Here is a 6,256-nt window from a genome sequence, read left to right as displayed (position 1 = left end):
TCACATTCAGAAAAAGAAAAATCTTATAATACAGAGCAATGAAATTGGCTTCCAATGGCCAAAATATATGTAACAAATATAACAGGAAGGCTTCTTGCTTCAAAAGCACACCTCAGGGTTCCCCTTAGGGTGTTCCCTGCCGTAGGCAAGAGAAGCCACAGAAGCAAGAAATACCTTCATTAGTCCACACAGACCACAGTCAGGAGCTGCCTCCGCTGCTTTCCAGGCTCCATCCCCACCACCTTCTTCTCCTTTCATTAGGAAAAGTTTTCATTTCAACACCTAACATTGGTTGACCAGACCTCAGGATAAAGGAATGCCAACACTTCATCTACACCAGGTGTCTACTTTTATATATCTTATCACTGATCAGAGACTGAAATGTTTCTTCCCCTTACATGAATTCTAGCCATAAGTAAGTCTGTGCAGGGGCTTGGTGGCTCAGGTAAAGAATCCGCCTGCAAGGCAGGAGAAGCAGGTTTGATCCCTGGGTCAGGAAGATCCCCTGGAGGAAAACATGGCTACCCACTCCAGTATTCTTGCCTGGAGAATCCCATGGACAGAGGAGCCTGGCCAGCTACAGTCCATAGGGTTACAAAGAATCAAACAAGACTGAAGCAACTCTACGCAAGTGCAAATTTGTAGGGAGTACCTAAGACCACTTTCTGGAAATGCAGGGAATGTGGTGGGTAGAAGGCATGAGCCAGAGGGCAGAGGTGCCCCAGACACAGCCTTAGGGAATGGAGCCCTTCTTTCCCTGGCATGAGTATCTTGCACAGTAGCAGCTTGAATGCAGAGAGCATTTCGTCTCCTTTCCCACACCCTGGTCTCACCCAGCTCTGCTCCAGCTACTCAGATGCTAGGCTCCTGGGCTCATTCGGACATATGGAGGTGCTTCTGGTTGTCACAAGGACTGGTAGACCTAGCATTTCCCAGACCTCCTTGCTCATCTCTCCAAACTGGGCAGAGGGTGTATATGGGGCGGAGGTGGGGTGTCACTCTGTGTCTGTGGATCAAATGTAGCAGCTGTGCATTATAGCCTACACATCTATGAGAGGGCTAATTTTTTCCCTTCCAAATAGGTCGAGATGTAATTGACCTATAGCACTATATAAGTTTAAGGTGTACAGCATAAAAATCTGCCTCGTGTACATCATGACATGATTAACACAATAGGTTTAGTGGTAATATAGATACAAAATAAAAGAAAAAAATCACTTCATGTAGCTACAAAATAAAAGAAAAACATTTTTTTCCTTGTCATGAGAACTTCTAGGGTTTACTCTAACAACTGTCATATATAACCTATAGCAGTGTTATTTATATTTATCTCATTGTACATTCAGAGAAGGCAATGGCAACCCACTCCAGTGTTCTTGCCTGGAGAATCCCAGGGACGGGGGAGCCTGGTGGGCTGCCGTCTATGGGGTCGCACAGAGTTGGACACGACTGAAGTGACTTAACAGCAGCAGCAGCACTGTCCATTACATCCCCAGTATTTATTCTATAACTGAGGTTTCTTCCTTATTACCAGCTCATCCAATTCCCTCTCCCCCTACCCACTGCCTCTGGTAAGCACAAATCTGGTCTCTTCTTCTATGAGTTTGTTTGGTTTTGAAGTAGCATGGACCTGTACCACTATGTTATTTCCCATTATACAACAACATAGTGATTTGATATTTCTATACATTCAAAATGACCACCACAATAAATCTAGTTAGCATCTGTCACCACGTAAAGATACTACATTATTATTGACTATATTCCCCACACTGCACATTTCATACCTGTGACATTTATTTTGTAACTAGAAGTTTGTCCCTCTTAATCTCCTTCACCTACTTCTCTCATCCCCCTTGCTCCCTACCCTCCAGTAACCACCCATTTGTTCTCTGTGACTTTGCTGCTGTTTTGCTATGTTTGTTCATTTGTTTTGTTTTGTTTTTTAGATTCTAAAAAAGGGAAATTGCACAGTATTTTTCTTTCTCTGTCTGACTTTTTTCACTTAGCATAATACTGTGGACCCTCCAGGTCCATCCGTGCATGCTCAGTTCTCAGTCATGTCTGAGTCTTTGTGATCCCACGATTGCAGCCCGCCAGGCTCCTCTGTCCATGAGATTTCCCAGGCAAGAATACCGGACTGGGTTGCCATTTCCTGCTTTAGAAGATCTTCCCAACCTAGGGATCAAACCTGTGTCTCCGGCATTGGCAGGCAGGTTCTTTACCACTGAGTCACCTCGGAAGCCCCTAGGTCCATCCATGTTGTCACAAATAGCAAGAATTCATTTTTTTATAATTAATATTCCATGGCACATATATACCACATATTCTTTTCCATTCATCTATCTATGGGCACATAAGTTTCTTCCATATCTTGGCTACTCTATACAATTCTACAGTGAACAATGAAGTATATATATATATATATTTGAATTAATTTTTTGCTTTCTTTGGATAACTACTCCAAAGTGGAATTGCTGGATCATAAGGTAGCTTTATTTTTAATGTTTTGAGGAAACTCCATACTCTTTTCCATAGAAAGTTAGGCACTTAGTCATGTCTAACTCTTTATTACCCCATGGACTGTAGCCCATCAGGTTCATCCACAGAATTCTCCAGGCAAGAATACTGAAGTGGGTTGCCATTTCCTTCTTCAGGGGATCTTCCCAACCAGGATTAGAACCCAGGTCTCCTGCATTGCAGGTGGACTCTTATCGACTGAGGCATCAGGGAAGCCACTAAAAGCCACATTTCCATAGTGAATGCACCAATTTCCATTCCCACCAACAATGCACAAGGGTTTCCTTTTCTCCACATCCTCATCAACAGCTTTTATTAATATTTGTTTGTTTTTGATGCTAGCTATTCTGGCAGATACGTTGAGCATCTTTTCATGTGTCTGTTGGCCATCTGTTTATTTATAAAAATATCTATTCAAGAGTTCTGCCTATGTTTTAATTGGGTGATTTTGTTTTTTGATATTGAAGTATATGAATTCTTTGTATATTTTGTATATTAATCCCTTATTGGATATATCATTTGAAAAAATTCTTCTCCCATTCAGTAGACATTGCAAATATCTTCTCCCATTTTGTTTTGTTGATAGTTTTCTTCACTGTACAAGTTTTTTGTTTGATGTAGTTCCATTTGCCTATTTTTCCTTTTGTTTCCCTTGCCTAAGGAGACATATCCAAAAAAAGTACTGCTAAAACTAATGTCAAAGAATAGACTACCTATGTTTCTTTCTAGGAGTTTTATAGTTTTAGGTATTACATTTAAGTTTTTACTCCATTTTGAGTTTATTTTTGTATATGTTGTGAGAAAGTAGCCATTTCCCAGCACCGTTTATTGATGAGGCTGACTTTTCCCCAACGGATCTCCTTGCCTCCTTTGTCATAGATTAATTGCCTATAGAAATGTGAGGTCATTTCTGAGCTTGCTATCCTGCTCCACTGATCCATATGTCTGTTTTTGTGCCACTGTTTTGAAGACTAAAACTTAAGTATAGTTTGAAATCAGAGAGCATGATGCATCTTGTTCTTTTTTTCTTAAGATTGTTTTGGCTATCAGAGTCTTTTGTGTTTCCATACAAAATTTAGAATTATTTATTTTAGTCCTATGAAAAACGCCACTGGCAGTAATGTTTTGATCTGGATCATGTCAAATCTGTATACTGCCTTGAATAGTGTGTGATTTCAACAATGTTAATGCTTCCAACCCATGAGCTTTTTATCAAGAAAATGTTCAAATATGGACAAAAGAATAGCATAATCAACTATCATATCACTCAGTTCAGTTCAGTTCAGTCGCTCAGTCGTGTCCGACTCTCTGCGACCCCATGAATCACAGCACGCCAGGCCTCCCTGTCCATCACTCAACCCTACATAATTCAGTGTGCATTGCTATAAGAACATTTTCTTACATAAGCAGAACACCATTGCCACTCTTAATAGAATGTCTTGATATCATCTAACATCCAGTCCATATTCAATCCTGAATTGGAGAAAAATATTTTTATTTTGTATGGATATGAAGATAACTGATTAATATTGAAAAACTGATGATAGTAATATGACTATAGACACTGAACAACTACAAAGAGAAACAAAACGTTTGGTTTGTCCAGCTATATTAAAATAATTCATTAAGACAATTTATTCAAATGCTTGGTATTTATACCCAATGACAACAGATCATAACAATTATGCACGTCATTAAATGTGCTCTGGACTACAGCTGGAATCAAACAGAATAGACACAAGTATTACAGGAATCTGTTTGCAACTTAAAAATGGTTTATTTCCAAAGAAACTGAATTGACCTAGATACACTGCGTTCAGACCCAAGAGTACAAAAAGAAATTTTGGCCTTCATCACACTCCTGACGATCTTCTCTCCCTGCCTTTGCAATGATGCACTACACTCCCAGCTGGGAGAGGAAAATGCTGACGTGAAACTATAGCACAAGCACTAACAATGCAATTGCTCAGGGGCCTCTGAGGGAGAACTCTTTTCACATGGGAATCTTGGAGCCTGGAGGACCACTTTTGCACACTGTAGCTGTCTGACAACTCCTCTTCCTCTTCCCTCTGACCACTTCAGTTTGCAGGACTGCACAGGCAAGGGTTCAGAAAACTGACCTGGAGCAAAGAGGGAGATTCAGGTATCCAAGTCTCCTTCTTCTCCAGCAGTGAGTGTCTGCCATTAAGGCAGCCCCAGACCCTTGTTCTCATCCTCTCCGGGCCTTGTGTCCACTTTGTTCTCTGGACACAGAATCTAGTGAACTCAAGGACCTCAACCAGTGATCAACCAGAACTGTTTCAGAATCCTCCGGCGAAAGTAATCTTGCAAATGTTGACCTCAACTCAGTAGTGAGGTTGTAAGCATAACAGGGCAGCTTTCGTTAAATTCACATTATCCGCAGCCTTCTGCAAAGGGGGAAGAAGGAAAGAAAGAGCAAGAGAAGAAGGGAAGGAGAGAGGGAAAGAAGGGTCGAGCTTGGAAATGCATTCTGAAACCAGAGCTCTGGTGAGCTTGTTAAAGATTTTTAAGTCTGACAGGCCAGCTTTCCCAAGCCATGGCAGCTGTAAAGGGAATATAATTATACTTAACAGAAACCACCTGCATTTTGAACTTACCCTAAATTTAAAGCTTCTGGGGGACTTAATTAAATTTAATGAAAACCATAGCTGCTAAACAAAGATGTATTATAGCTCCCACTTCGTTATTCCTGAGGAAATTAAGCAGCAATCATGAAGACATACCTCAGATCTCACAAGGAAGCCTCTAGATAATAACGCCCGAAGTCTATAAATAAGATAATGCTCTCTTCTTTTCATTAGCTAATAGCATTGTTATATTACTCATCTGTTCCTGTAAAAAGAAAGAAAATCAGAACTAGAACAGAAGGATAAAAAGAGCAAAGTGCAGGACGTTTTCCTGAGTGGGATATAGGGTAATATTCCTGACTTCAATCCCTTGAGCCCTCCACTACACCCCCAACCTCCCTCCATTGGTATTTCTTATTTTCTTTTTTTACCTTTTAATTATATACTGGGAATAGAGCCAATTAACCTGGAGAAGGAAATGGCAACCCACTCCAGTATTCTTGCCTGGAGAATCCCATGGACGGAGGAACCTGGCAGGCTACATACAGTCTATAGGGTTGCAAGAGTCGGACACAACTTAATGACTAAAGAGAGAGAATGCCAATTAACAAAGTTGTGATAGCTTCAGGTGGACAGCAAAGGAACTCCGTCATCACATACATGTATCCACTCTGCCCCAAACACCCCTTGTATCCAGGCTGCCATATACCATTGAGCAGATTTCTTTTGTTTTTAAAAGAATTGTGTGTTAATGCCATTGCAGAATAAATATCTGGGTAGTTCAGGTCAGGACGGATGTCTATGAATCACAACACTAGGATATGGAACTGGTTATGCTCCCATGCTCATCTTACTTAACCTGAACTATTTATACGTAAAAATAATCATGGTCCTTTAGAGGACCATTTGAGCAACAGGATGGTAGAGAGAGAGTGAAAGTTGACACCAAGCAAAAATTCTACTCTCAAACTAGAACAGGGGGAAAGAGCGGGGAGGTGAAGTAGCCTAAACTGCCTTCAGGGAGGACAACCAGACAGTCAGGACAGGGTGTGTAAACACTAATGTGCATCAGAATCCCCTGGGGAGGGACTGCTGGACCCTGTCCTTAGAGTGTCTGCTACAGTAGGTCTGAAGTGGGACCAAAACCC

Source organism: Moschus berezovskii, chromosome 8, assembly GCF_049115385.1.
Source record: "Moschus berezovskii isolate FMDL1 chromosome 8, NW_MosBer_1.0, whole genome shotgun sequence".
Lineage (NCBI taxonomy): Eukaryota > Metazoa > Chordata > Mammalia > Artiodactyla > Moschidae > Moschus > Moschus berezovskii.
Note: the sequence above shows the minus strand (reverse complement) of the source record.